Source organism: Ursus arctos, unplaced genomic scaffold (assembly GCF_023065955.2).
Source record: "Ursus arctos isolate Adak ecotype North America unplaced genomic scaffold, UrsArc2.0 scaffold_3, whole genome shotgun sequence".
Classification (NCBI taxonomy): Eukaryota; Metazoa; Chordata; class Mammalia; order Carnivora; family Ursidae; genus Ursus; species Ursus arctos.
The window spans coordinates 20,571,288-20,585,098 of record NW_026622985.1 but is presented as its reverse complement, the minus strand read 5'-3'; the positions used below and the strand labels follow the sequence as shown (position 1 = coordinate 20,585,098).

The 13,811-nt window shown below is 40.0% G+C and overlaps 1 long non-coding RNA gene across 10 annotated transcripts in view; it reads left to right on the top strand.

Moving 5' to 3' along the window:
* LOC113259124 (uncharacterized) overlaps positions 1-13,811 on the top strand; it is a 104,435-nt gene that overhangs the window by 30,000 nt on the left and 60,624 nt on the right. The window lies entirely within an intron of this gene.

Here is a 13,811-nt window from a genome sequence, read left to right as displayed (position 1 = left end):
AGATGCTTAACCCACTGAGCCACCCAGGGACCCCAGATTTTATTATTATTGTATTAATAATATTATTAGATGAACATTTAACAAAGTATTTTGTAATGCAGTTTTATTCATTTATATACAAAATTGCTTGGGTTTTTTTTTTTTTTTCTTTTTTCTTTTTTCTTTTTTTTTTTTTTTTTTTTGGTAGTTTTTTGGAAATCTGGGTATATCCATGGATGTCACATAGGTATATATCATCCATTCTCTGTGATAATGTGGCCTAATTAAGAAAACGTGCTGTGCTCCTTAATACCATCAAGGTCTTTGGGATAGTTCAGAAATCACTGAATGTTGATAGAACTTTGTAATTTTAAATTTCTTAGAGACTTAAAATCCAGGCTACTGTTAGAATACCACAGGCATCTATGAACACATCATTCTGCTTACTAAGTAGCATCTTCCTTTCTCTTCCTCTGCTGTTCAGGCTGCTACAGGCATGTTTGTATAGGTGTAGTCATGCCTCCTCTCGGTACCCAAGTCAGACTCATCAGTTCTGTCAAAGTAACTGTACCAGTGCCAAGAATTCTTTGCACTCTCAATGACTCAACAAGGTTTCAGTGAAATGGGCCCTTTAGTTCTTCTTCTTTTAGCATAGCCCCCTTGGATTAGAACCCTGGCCTGAATCCCCAGGAGCAAGGATAGGTGAGAGGCTACTATAACAGGTACTCAGAATTACCCTGTCCCTCAGACACTGGCCCAGTTGCCTATTTGGAGATAATTCTTCATGAATTTGGCATTTCTACACATATAGTGAGTGAAGTCCTGACTGCCCTTTGTTCTGGGCTAGCTCTTCAAGATGTTTGTTTGGCAAACACCCTTAGAAGACAGAAATAGTATCTCCTGGAGCAAAGAGCAAACAAGCTTATTGTCCATTATAAAGGGTTCAGATTCCCTAAACCGAAGGTTCCTCTCCCATAATGCAACCCACTGCATGTGCAGGGTATTGGGACTCTATAAGCGAGTGTCTTTCTCCTCCCAAGAAAGCTGATATTCTGAATACTGCTATTGCTGTAATAAACTCTCCATCTCTGACTCAAGAGTCTCATATCTTCTACCAACATCCATGTGGCAGGCTAACTTTTTAGTTTGCCAGTAGGGTAAAATCTCAGATTGTTTTCAGTTCTCGACATTGCCTTAAACCAAATGCATGTGCTTTGACTCCTAAAAGCCTTTTTAGTCCTTCATGTAAATATATCTTCAGGTAAATTGGCTCCACAGTGCTCCAGATAGACCCTTCCATGGCTTAATCTTAGCGTGAACAGAGCATAGACTCAATACAGGACCCCTACACAACTCTACAAGTGTGAATTGTTATCATAAGTCAGGCTCTTTTTTATACTATGCTATTTATTATGCTCATATAACTCTCCCTTGAAATACACTTCTGCTCTATTCTGCCATGGGTCCATGAAGCTTTTTCTGAGTACCCCTGCAGTGTTAGATCTTACCCCATTGCATTCAACAGAACTTGAACTCCTAATTAAGGACTAGGTATTAGCTAATGACTAATGAAGGATAGTCAGAAGAAAGGCAGGCAGGGACAAAGGGTCCCTGCCTTAAGAGGAAACCACCCTTAAAAGGATTTTACACCACCCTGGGAGGAGCCTTCCACCCTTTCCATGTGAACAACTACCTGATAGGTTAGATGGGCGTGTGGACAAAAACCTGATTGGGTGACAGGCGCATAGAGGGTTAATCAGATTAAAACAGCCTGCCAACAAGCCCATAAAATGCCCTAGACTTAAGAACTCCAGCGGCAACTCTCTCAGGTCCCCTCCCTCTTCGGGGGTTTTATACAATCGCTCAGTAAACTTTGCTTTGCTCCCACTACTTCGTCTGGTCTACCTCTTCATTCTTCCAAGCAGTGTGACCAAAAACCGGGGGCACCAAAGAAAAAGAAATCCTGTAACATGACCAACAGCTACCATGAACACATTCATTACTTGGTCTGCTGATCCCTTTCAAAGCTAATTTCTTTGATTCAAAAAAATTAACATATCGTAAGTGTTGACCGAGCTTATTTCCCGGCTTGAAATGGAAACCTGCGAAGATCAGACATAAATGTAAAATGAAAACACCTATTTACTAATAACCCAAATAGCATTCTTATCATTAGGATTCTGAAGAACAGGGGTGCCTGGGTGGCTTAATGGGTTTAGCATCTGCCTTCGGCTCAGGTCATGATCCCAGGACCCTGGGATTGGGCCCTGCATCAGGCTCCCTGCTCAGTGGGGAGCCTGTTTTTCCCTCTCCCTCTGCCCACTCATTCTCTCCCTCTCTCTCAAATAAATAATAAAATCTTAAAAAAATTTTTTTTAATTCCTATGTTTAAGTCCTATGTAACCCCTAGCACCTCAAAATATGACTATAGAGGATAGAGTCTTTAGAGGGCTGATTAAATTAAAATTAGGTCATTAGTGTGGGCCCTAATCCAGTATGACTGCTGTCCTTACAAGAAGAGGAAATTTGGACAGACATACAGGGAGAACATCATGTGAACATAAAGATGGCCATCTATAAGCCAAAGAGAAGGGCCTCAGAGGAATCCAACCCTGCAACACCTTGATTTTGGACTTCTAGCCTCCAGACCTGTGAGAAGATAGATTTCTGGTTTTGTAAGCCACCCAGTTTGTGGTACTTTGCATAGCAGCCCTACCAAACTAATACATCCACCCCTTCCATCAGCTATACACTTAGTCTTGCTGTTTGCACCCTACCCTTTCCTGGGACCTTCTATTTCCTTTGAGCCCCCATTTCAGTATTCGATTCAGCAAATCTTTTAAATTACAAATTATTTCTTTGAGGGCTACAATGAATCACTTTTCATGATGATTCCGTTTCCAGAAGATTACCCCATCATGCCAGTTGAAGTTATTAGCATTAGCAGGCAAATCAACACCACTCCTGTCTAGCAAGACTGGTTTTCTATCACTGTCTTTAAAAATAAGGAGAGGGGCACCTGGGTGGCTCAGTTGGCTGAGTGTACAACTCTTGATTTAGGGTCAGGTCATGATCTCAGGGTCGTGAGATTGAGCCCCCAAGTCAGACTCTACCACACTGGGCCCTTTCTCTAACCTCAGTTATGAGAGAGATTCTGTCTCTGTCTCTCAAAAAAAATTTTTTTTAATTTAATTAAAAAAAAATAATCTTTTCCGGAAGTTTCCAGCAGTGCTCTCCTGGAATTAAATTAACCAGCAGTGGATTATTTGCTTATTGTTAGCAGGAAGGAATAGATGAGTATAGTTGGCTTAGTCCATTTAGAGTCCATCCCTGGAGCTGGGAATTTGAATAGCATCTGTAAGTTTCATGGGCTACAAGGGCAAGGGATAGGTACCTGGACAAAGGATCTGTTAAGAAGGAAAAAGAAAAAAATAGACATTCAGTGGGCAACCAGCATTGTCTGTAATACCTGAAATACTGTTCTGACAAATTGATAATAACAAAGCAACATAGCACTTACTATGCTTTGTATGTATTATCTCATGAACAGCCCTGTAATAGATACCGTTAGTGTTATTTTTTTAAAAATAATTATGTTTATTTTTTCATTTTTTAAATTTTTTTTAAAAGATTTTATTTATTTGACAGAGAGAGAGACAGCTAGAGAAGGAACTCAAGCAGGGGGAGTGAGAGAGGGAGAAGCAGACTCCCTGCTGAGCAGGGAGCCCGACATGGGGCTCGATCCCAGGACCCCGGGATCATGACCAGAGCTGAAGGCAGACGCTTAACTGACTAAGCCACCCCAGCGCCCTATAATTATGTTTATTTATTTAAGTAATCTCTACACCCAACGTGGAGCTAGAACTCACGACCCCAAGATCAAGAGTAGCATGCACTTTCAACTGAGTCAGCCAGGGGCCCCTTTTTTTAACTTGAATTTATTTAAACTAAAACAAAAAGTTTACCCATTTCTCCCACCTTCCCACACCTGCCTCTGGCAACCACCAATCAATTCTCTGTATCTCTGTATATCTGTCTGACTTATTTCCCTTAGTATATTACTCTCAAGGTCCGTCCATCAATGTCATCACTAATGGCAAGATTTCATTCCTTTTAATGGCCAAATAATATTCCTGTGTGTGTGTGTGTGTGTGTGTGTGTGTGTGTGTGTGTGTGTGTGACATATTCTTTGTCCATTCATCCACTGATGGAAACTTAGGTTATTTCCATGTCTCAGCTATTGTAAATAATGCTGCAATAAACATAGGGGTGCATATATCTTTTAGAATTAATGTGGTTTTTTTTGATAAATATCTAGAAGTGGAAATGCTGAATCATATGATAGTTATATTTTTAATTTTTTTGAGGGAGCTCCATACTGTTTTCCATAGTAGCTGCACCAATTTACATTTCTACCAATAGTGTACCAGGGTTTCCTTTTTTCCACATTCTTGCCAACACTTGCTATTTCTAGTCTTTTCGATAGTAGTCATTCTAATAGGTATGACGTTATATCTTATTGTGGTTTTGATTTGCATTTCCTTGCTGATTACTGATATGGAACATGTACCTGCTGGCCATCTCTGTCTTCGGGAAGATGTCTTTTCAGATTTTCTGTCTGTTTTTAATCAGATTGTTTGTTATTTTGCTATTAAGTTGTGTGAGTTTCTAATCTGTTTTGGATCTTGGCCCCTTATGAGATATCTGATTTGCCAATATTTTCACCCTCAGTAGGTTACTGTTTCATTTTGTTGATAGTTTCCTCTGCTGTGCAGAAGCTTTTTAGTTTGATGTAGTCCTACTTGTTTATTTTTGCTTTTGTTGTTTTTGCTTTTGGTATCTATTCTTGTTCTACAAATGATGAAACTGAGAGCATTTAAGTGACTTGCACTGATATTGCACAAAGATGAATTACTGAGAGTTTTATGGTATTTTATTAGCACGGTCCATTTATTTGGGGGTGATGGGATGTGAAACTCAGAAGTTAGTCCTTGTTTGATTTTGTGGCTTGTATATAAGATCCTCCCAAAAGTAATAAAATATAATTTAAAAAATAATTCAAGTAGGGGCGCCTGGGTGGCTCAGTCGGTTAAGTGTCTGGCTCTTGATTTCAGCTCAGGTCATGATCTCAGCCTCGTGTGATTGGGCCCAAGTCAGGCTCTGCGCTCAGCACAGCATCTGCTTGAGATTCTCTCTTCCTCTTGAGATTCTCTGCCCCTCCACCTGCTCATGCATGTGCATGCTCTCTCGCTCTCTCTCTCTCAAATAAATAAATAATTGAAGTAATTTCTTCAGAAGATGTAATGTGACAATAGCTAAAAGGTAGAAACAGCATAAATTCCCATTGATAAGTAATGGATAAACAAAATGTGGTATATTTATACAGTGGAATACTGCTGGTCTTAAAAAGGAGTAAAGTTCTCACACATGCTACAACATAGATAAATGGACAAACCTTAGAAACTTTATGCTAAGTAAAATAAGCCAGACTTGAAGGACATGTATTGTATGATTTCATTTATATGAGATGCCTAGATTAGTCAAATTCATACAGATGAAAATAGAATGGTACTTGTCAGGGTCTCCAGTTTTTGTTTAATAGGTAGAGAGTTTAGGGGCACCTGGCTGGCTCAGTGGGAAGAGCATGCGACTCTTGATCTCAGGATCGTGAGTTTGAGCTCCACGTTGGGTGTAGAGATTACTTAAATAAATAAAACTTAATTTTTTTTTTTTTAAAGCAGGTAGAGAGTTTTAGTTCGGGTGATATAAAGTTTGGGAGATGAATGGTGGTGATGGCTATACAACAATGTGAACTTACTCAATGTCACTGAACTATACACTTAAAAATGGTTAAAATCGTCAATTTCATGTTATGGTTATTTTACCACAATTTAAAAAAAAATATAACATGGCAGAGACTATTATGATCTCTGAGTATCCATTCTTCCAAGACCCTCCCCACCACCCACTGAGTGATAGGTGAGCATATGACTGCCTAGCTAGAGACATTTCCCAGCTTCCCTTGCAGCTCAGTGTGGCCATGTAAACTAGGTTTTGACTATTAATATGAGTAGAAATGATAAGTGTAATTTCTGCTTCAGTGTCCTTAAAAATGAAATGCTTACTCTTCACACATTCTTTTTCCTCACTCATGGGCTAGATTCTAGACATGGTTCTGGTGAGCTACTTCAGGCCATGAGGATGAAGACAACTGAGGGGCCTCTGGCTGGCTCAGTCAGAAGAGCACGTGACTTTTAATCTCTCAGGGTCGGGAGTTCATGCCCCACATTAGGCCTAGAGCTTATTTAAAAAAGAAAACACAACTGAAGGGCTTGCTTCTTTTTTTTTTTTTTTTTTTAATTCATTTGAGAGGGAGTGTGTGTGTGTGAGTCAGGGGAAGGGCAGAGGAAGAAGAATGCACAAGTAGACTTCCTGCTGAGCCCCCAAATGCAGGACTCAATCCCATGACGCATGAGATCATGACCTGAGCCGAAACCCACTGAGTCAGACCAACTGAGCCACACAGGAGCCCCTGAAGCAGTTGCTTTTTCCTCAGATGTTAATTAGAATCCATATACTGAGGCTAGTAGAGACGCATTGTCAGCTGGGTCCTTAATGAACTCATGGAGCAGCCTGTTTTCCTTTGCCAGGCTGTTACAAGAGGGAGAATTTAAACATAGCTTATTTTAAACAGTGTGTTTTGGGGTCTTTGTTATAGCACCTTAGCCTACACACTAACTAATACAGCTAACAGTAAATTTGCACATTTATGTGTCAGTCAGTGTATTTATCCTTATATGGATTATCTGATCTAATCCTCACAACCGCCCTATGATCTAGACCTTGTTCTTATGCCCCTTCTATGAATAAGGGAATTGAGGCACAAAGTAAGTTAAGTAATTTGGCCAAGATAATGCAGCTAGTGAATGGCAGAACTAGGAATTAAACATGGGCAGTTGGCTTTAGAAGCTATCTTTTATCAGTTAATTTTGTTATATCCCCTGAGAGAATTTGAGATGCTTGGGGGAGCTGAAAACGGGAATTCCTGTCCTACCACAATAGTTTTCAGTTTCTTTAGTTTCATGCCCAAAACCTGCATAGGAAAAATGAATTCATAGAATTGTTGATTATTTTATTTATGTTTTGCATTATAGAATCTTAATTCGGGAGAGACGTTTTAGGCTTTCTAGGCAATAGACTTTTAGGTACAGTAAAATTTCCAAAATAACTTTGGCAACTAGCGTGGAGTTTTTTACTTTCATTTTTGCCAAGGTAAGTACAATGGGAAAAGAAAAAAAAAAAACTATCATCTATCACTACTGTTCATTAAAGGACATCTTAACACTAAAATAAATAGAAAAATCATTACAGAAAAAAAAGAAAAAAATTTTTAAAGATTTTATTTATTTATTCAACACAGAGAGAGAGAGCGAGCGCACAAGCAGAGGGAGCGGCAGGCAAAGGAAGAGGGAGAAGCAGGCCCCCTGCTGAGCACAAAGCCTGATTCGGGACTCGATCCCAGCACCCTGGGACCTGAGGCGAAGGCAGACACTTAACCAACTGAGCCACTCAGGTGCCCAAAAAAAAGAAATTTAATTTAATTGGATAAATTTACCATTATGAAAATGTCTTTCACTGCATGTTTTTTATTTTGGGGGCTATACCCATGACTGGTGGAAACTTTGACTTAGAGAAGCAGTGTTCTGAGAAAGAACAAAGGAATATTTGGTCTCACCTTCTGCCAACATTCAGTTCTGGGACTGTGTCTCATGCCACCACGTGGCAGGGGGCCTCTCTCCAGGTTTACTTTAGCAGGCGTCACTGGGCCATTTGAAAGTCTTTGGGGCCTACACATCACACATCCTTTAGTGGAGGGCAGCGCTGGCTGTAGTAAGAGATTGCTTGCACCTCTAACCTTTTAAAGCTTATGTCCTAAAATTCTTCAAATACCTGTTTTGAGTAGAAAATATAAAGTGATTTTATGGTTTTTAAGTCTCACAATTCTATCTTTCGGTTCCCACGTGTGATCTTTAACAGGAAAACTGATTGATTTGAAATTATTATTCATGTTCTCTACACGGTCACAATCAAAAACAATTTGCCTCTCATTCTCATGTAGAGATAAAATATTTGTTAAAAAATCCATAGTAGCTGTTGAGATGTGTGCTAACTTGATGAACTTGAGCTGAATATGGAAATGCCCTTCCAGGCCAAGGAAGTATCAAAGAAAATTATCACCTTAAAAAAGGTAGTTTAAAAATGACAATGTAGGGGCACCTGGCTGGCTCAGTCCATAACGCATGTGACTCTTGATCTCGAGGTTGAAAGCTCAAGACCCACGGTGGGTGGGGAGCTTACTTTAAAAAAAAAAAATTGCAAGGTTCTTTAACTTCCTCAGGTATCACCAGTCTGAAGGTACAAAAGGGAAAGAACATTAACACTAATGATTCGAATTCCACTGACTCTGGCCGCTACTGATTCACAGACGACATCAGTCCCATTTCAGAATCTCACGTTTATTTCAGGGAAGCCCCAGGACAAGTCTGAAAAGCAACGGTGTGCCCCCCCCCCATGGTGGGGAGCTCTCCTGTGGCCCTGAGAGCCCTGCTTCTGCCCAGCCTTGGGCCTCTGCAGGACCTGCCCCAGCAGAGCTGGCTGCGCCCCAGGGGGACGCAACATAGCTTTATGCTGAATTACCGCAACGTGTGGAAAACATGGCTGTTGCGGTATTTCCGCAGCCGCAGCGGGAGGATAACCCACCGATGCTGTTATTTTTATGTTAAGGCTTATTGTGGTTTAAACAAGAAACAATCCAGTGTCTTGGTTAGTGATGACATTAAATGTGTGAAGATTATACTTGGCATCAAGCGCTTGCATTCCCTCATTCCTGCAGGAATTGTTTACTGAGCACTGGTATATGCTGGGCGGTGGTCCCCATGCGGGGGGTAAGTGATGAAAACAGCCCCTGCTTTTGTGGAGAGTTCTCAGTCAAGCTGTTAACTCCAGTCCGCGATACCTGCTCATCTCCACAAATATTGATTCCCATCAAGTTTTCTGAGATTCTGAGCTAAAGAATTGCTACCTTGAATAGCATAAATCGTGTGGGGAAGAGAGGTCTACTGTGTATTTTCTCTTTTATAATGAAAGTAGCTGTGAAAAGAGGAGAGTAAAGCTAAAAGGTGCGGCGACCTCAGGCTGGATTTCAGACTGAGTCTCTCACTCTAATTGCTGCCATTTATACTCCCTGCAGCTCCTTCCGTAGACCTGATACTGTAGGACGCTCTAGACCAGCTTACTTCCTAATGCATTTTATGGCATTTGGAAGCCCTCCAGTGGCCAAATACTACACCTTAAAAAAGAAAAAATCCTTTTGCTGTGCTGAAGGAGTTAGGTGTGAAATGCACTCGTGTTTGCAACTTACTTTGAAATATATTCAAAAAATAAGATGAATTAATGTATGAAGAGATGAATAGATCTTTTTTTTTTTAAAGATTTTATTTATTTATTTATTTGACAGAGAGAGACAACCAGCGAGAGAGGGAACACAAGCAGGGAGAGTGGGAGAGGAAAAAGCAGGCTCCCAGCGGAGGAGCCTGATGCGGGGCTTGATCCCAGAACGCTGGGATCACGCCCTGAGCTGAAGCAAATGCTTACCAACTGAGCCACCCAGGCGCCCCAGAGATGAATAGATCTAACCATAGATGATTAGATATGTGATCAAGCAGAAATAATAATGCTAACTGTAGAATCCAGGTGACAGGTTTATGGGTCAGTATATAATCTTTCAACTTCTCTGTGTTGGAACATTATATAAAATATTGAATAAAAATCTCTTGGCGAGACTCTGAAGATTTATGCCTTGTAGTCGACATTATCGTATTAAAATTTTTAGATATTTAAGCATTTTCAGTAAAATTGTCTTCATTAATAAACACAAATTAATTTTCCTTAACATGATTAATTTCTAAATGTTTAAAAAGCACTTCTGCATTTCTTTTCAGAAAGGTTATACAATGGGAATATGAAATAGCTCTATGATCTTTTTTAATGTGCATTTTAACCGCAATGAGAAACACACCTCGCACTTGTCAGAATGGCTAAAATCAAAAACACTGGAAACAAATGTTGCAGAGGATGTGGAAAAAAAAGGAACTTTCATGCACTGTTGGCAGAAATGAAAACTGGAACTGGAAAACAGTATGGAGTTTCCTTTAAAAAAATTTTTTTTAATTACTTAATGATCCAGTAATTCCACTACTGGGTACTTAACCAAAGAAAATAAAAACAAGGGCACCTGGGTGGCTCAGTCAGTTAAGCATCTGCCTTCGGCTCAGGTCATGATCCCGGAGTCCCGTGATTGAGTCCCACATTGGACTCCCTGCTCAGCGGGGAGTCTGCTTCTCCCTCTGCCCTTCACTTTGCTAGTGCTCTCTCTCACTCTGTCTCTCTCAAATGAATAACTAAAATCTTTTTTAAAAAGAATATAAAAACAATAATTCTAAAAGATAATGCACTCTGATGTTTATTGCAGCATTATTTTAAATAGCCAAAATATAGGAACAACCCATGTGTCCATTGATAGATGAATGGATAAAGAAGATGTGGTATATATATGCAATGGAGTATCACTCAGCCATAAAAAAGAATGAAATCTTGCCCTTTGCAACAACATGGATGTGTCTAGAGGGTATAATGCTAAGTGAAATAAGTCAATTAGAGAAAGACAGATTTACCATGATTTCACTCATATGTGGAATTTAAGAAGCAAAACAAAGAAATGAAAAAGACAAAAACACAGACACTTAAATACAGAGAACAAACTGGTGGTTACCACAGTGGAGAAGGGTGAGAGGGATGGATGAAACAGGTAAAGGGGGTTAAGAGCACACTTATTGTGATGAGCACTGAGTAACATATGGAATTGTTGCATCACTAGATTGTACACCTGAAACTAATGTAACACTGCACATTAACTATACTGGAATTTTAAAAATAAATTAATGTTTATCTTCCTAGAATAGCTACTTTACATACTCAGGAAATTGTTAGCAAGTTAACTAGATTCACTTTTTTTTTTTTTAATCAGAGAAGCAGTTATTGACAATTTCTGACAATTAGTCAGGCTTCCATGTGGAGAACAAAATCCACCCTTAAGTAATTTAAGCTCAGAGGGATTTATCGCATGGTATATTACCAATGGCAGGGCTGTAAACCGAGCTTCAGGAGCGACTCTCAAATCCGTGCTTTAGAACTGGGCTGTCAAAGGACTGCTGCTCGTGTCAGGATCAGGAAGCCACCCGCTGAACGGGGAAGGCGCCCTTACAGCCACTGGTTACAGCCACATCACCTTCACTGTGATATAGCCCATCGAGGAGGATGCCTCAGAGCCTGGCCCCCCCCCCCCGCTGCAGTTCTCGATTCTTCACTGTACACAAATGCCTCTAGTTGGTGGAATTTAAATTATGTCCATACCTCTAGCTGCAAGGGAGTTTGAGAAATGCAGTTTGAGCCTTCCTGACACTAAAGCCTAGGAAAGCCCGTAAAAAGGAAGATGGCGTGAGATGAAAGGCTGTTGGAAACTTCAGTGAACAGATGATAATGAATGGGCTGACGGTACCTGAACACACTGATCAGCATGGCCACTGAGACTACTAGACATTATGACCCTTGTGACTTGTGTAGTAAGTAGCGGAGCCTCTATGAAGCATTCTTGCCCCAAACAGCAAACCGAATCTGAGAGCCTCCAGATGCAAACACCAAGTTTACAAGAAAGAGAGGGATAGAGGCACACGCTACCACCACCCCAGGGCTGCAGCCAGTGCAACCCGGAGTGTGGGAAACTCTACGGACAAGTGACACAGATTCCTCAACAAATACATGGCAAGGAGAAAAGGGCGGGAAATCTAAAAAGATTTAAAAGACATATCACGTAAATGCAGCGTGGGGTTTGATTCAAACAAACCAGTTGTCAGAAACATTTTATGAGACTCAGAAATTTGAACACATACTTGAATAATTGATCACATTAAAGAATTGTTAATTTTTTATTTTAAATATTATTTTTGAGATTTCATTTATTTATTTGACAGAGAGAGAGAGAGAGAGAGCGAGCACAAGCAGGGGGAGTGGCAGGGAGAGGGAGAGGGAGAAGCAGGCTCCCTGATGAGCAGGGAGCGCAAATCAGGGCTTGATCCCAGGACCCTGAGATGATGATCCAAAGGCAGACGCCTAATCTGCGAGCCACCCAGGTGCCCCAGGCATTGTTGTTAATTTTTTAGATGCATAACAATATTACAGTTATGTCAACAATCACTCCAATCACTTTTACAATAAGCTCTTTGTTCTTTCAGATGGTTATACATTGGTTCTTTCATAATTAATTTATGGCTCTGTGTTTTATGCCAGAAAGTTTATTGTGCTAGGCATTTTACATATGTTAAATAACTTAATCCTTGTAACAGTGCTTGTGAGGAAGGTAAATTATAGTGTTCATTAAGAAAAACATCTATCACAGCCTTTCTGGAAGTGGACAAAAATGTCTATTTTAAAGTACACTTATGTCTAGGAATGAAGAAGGAGGCAGGCAGCCTTTCAGAGAAGTAACACCACTAATTATAGGGAAAGTAAATTATCAGATAATATCTCTTTCTTTAAGACCTCTTAGTTTTTATAAAGTAAACATTAGATTTGATGTTTAAAATAGTTTCAAACTGTTCTTTTATCCCTGAAAGTATGAGAGGACACCTATTGTCTCGTTTTAAAGATGAAGAACAACCCAAAGCACTGCCCCAGCCAGGTGAGATGAGTGTGAGAAGCACACTGAGAGCCTTGGTGTTATCAGACACAGCCAAGGTGCTGACACAGGGGCGACCCGTGCCCCCAAAACTAATTGGCTGCAATCTTGAACTTGCAGTTCTCTCTGTTAACGGGCTGAGACCATGCGTTCTAAAATTCTGTCCAGGGGCAAAAACAATCTTAGACATTACAGTGGTCTGTGCCCCTCCAAAGCTCAACAGTACCCAACAAAATATTCCTATTTCTCTCACTAGGGAGAATTTAAATCTATACTCTCTCCTTGTTGGGGTGTGGGGGCTGGTGAGGGGCTGATAATGAAAAAAAAGTTTCAGAGACACTGGCTTAGGCCAAAAAATGTTTTATCTAGTCTACTGTGATTATGTCGTTTTTTCAAAGGACTTCCATTTCGAAGAGCTTACAAAATCAAAATGCTAACTTGTTTTTCTAAAAATAATCCATCAAATGCTGCTTTCCTCAAGGAAAATTATGGTCTCTCTGCCTAATGGAAAATTGGTAATTCGTTGGTTAAAGGCATGTCTGAGTAGCTCCCTTGGGGAACTGCAGCCCCAGTTGACTAGAGCTATTCTTACAGTGAGCTTATTAACTAGTGATCACTAGTCTCTACTAAACTTTGTGCTTCGTAAACAATCTTAAAACCTGTTGGTAGGTAACCATTTAGAGTTAGTGTCCTATCCCTCTGGATTTCACAACCTTGCTTATATGGAACTGCTGTAGAATCTTCTAGCTTGAACTGAAGATACGAAATTGCTATTCCTTACCCTTAAACTGACACTGCCCTGAGGTAATACCAGAAATGTCACTCTGCTTGTCTCTAACGTTTATTTAACAGGATTTGGGTCTGAAAAAGATGCCCTCTTCACCCTGACTGAATGCCACCTCTATTCACATGATTTTATTGCAACTAATGTATTCAGACTGGATAGAGAAAATTGGGTTAGGCGCTTAAGAGGCTTGCAAGATAATGTGGAAGATATATTTTCAAAAGAGCTTATTTTATTTTATTTTATTTTTTAATT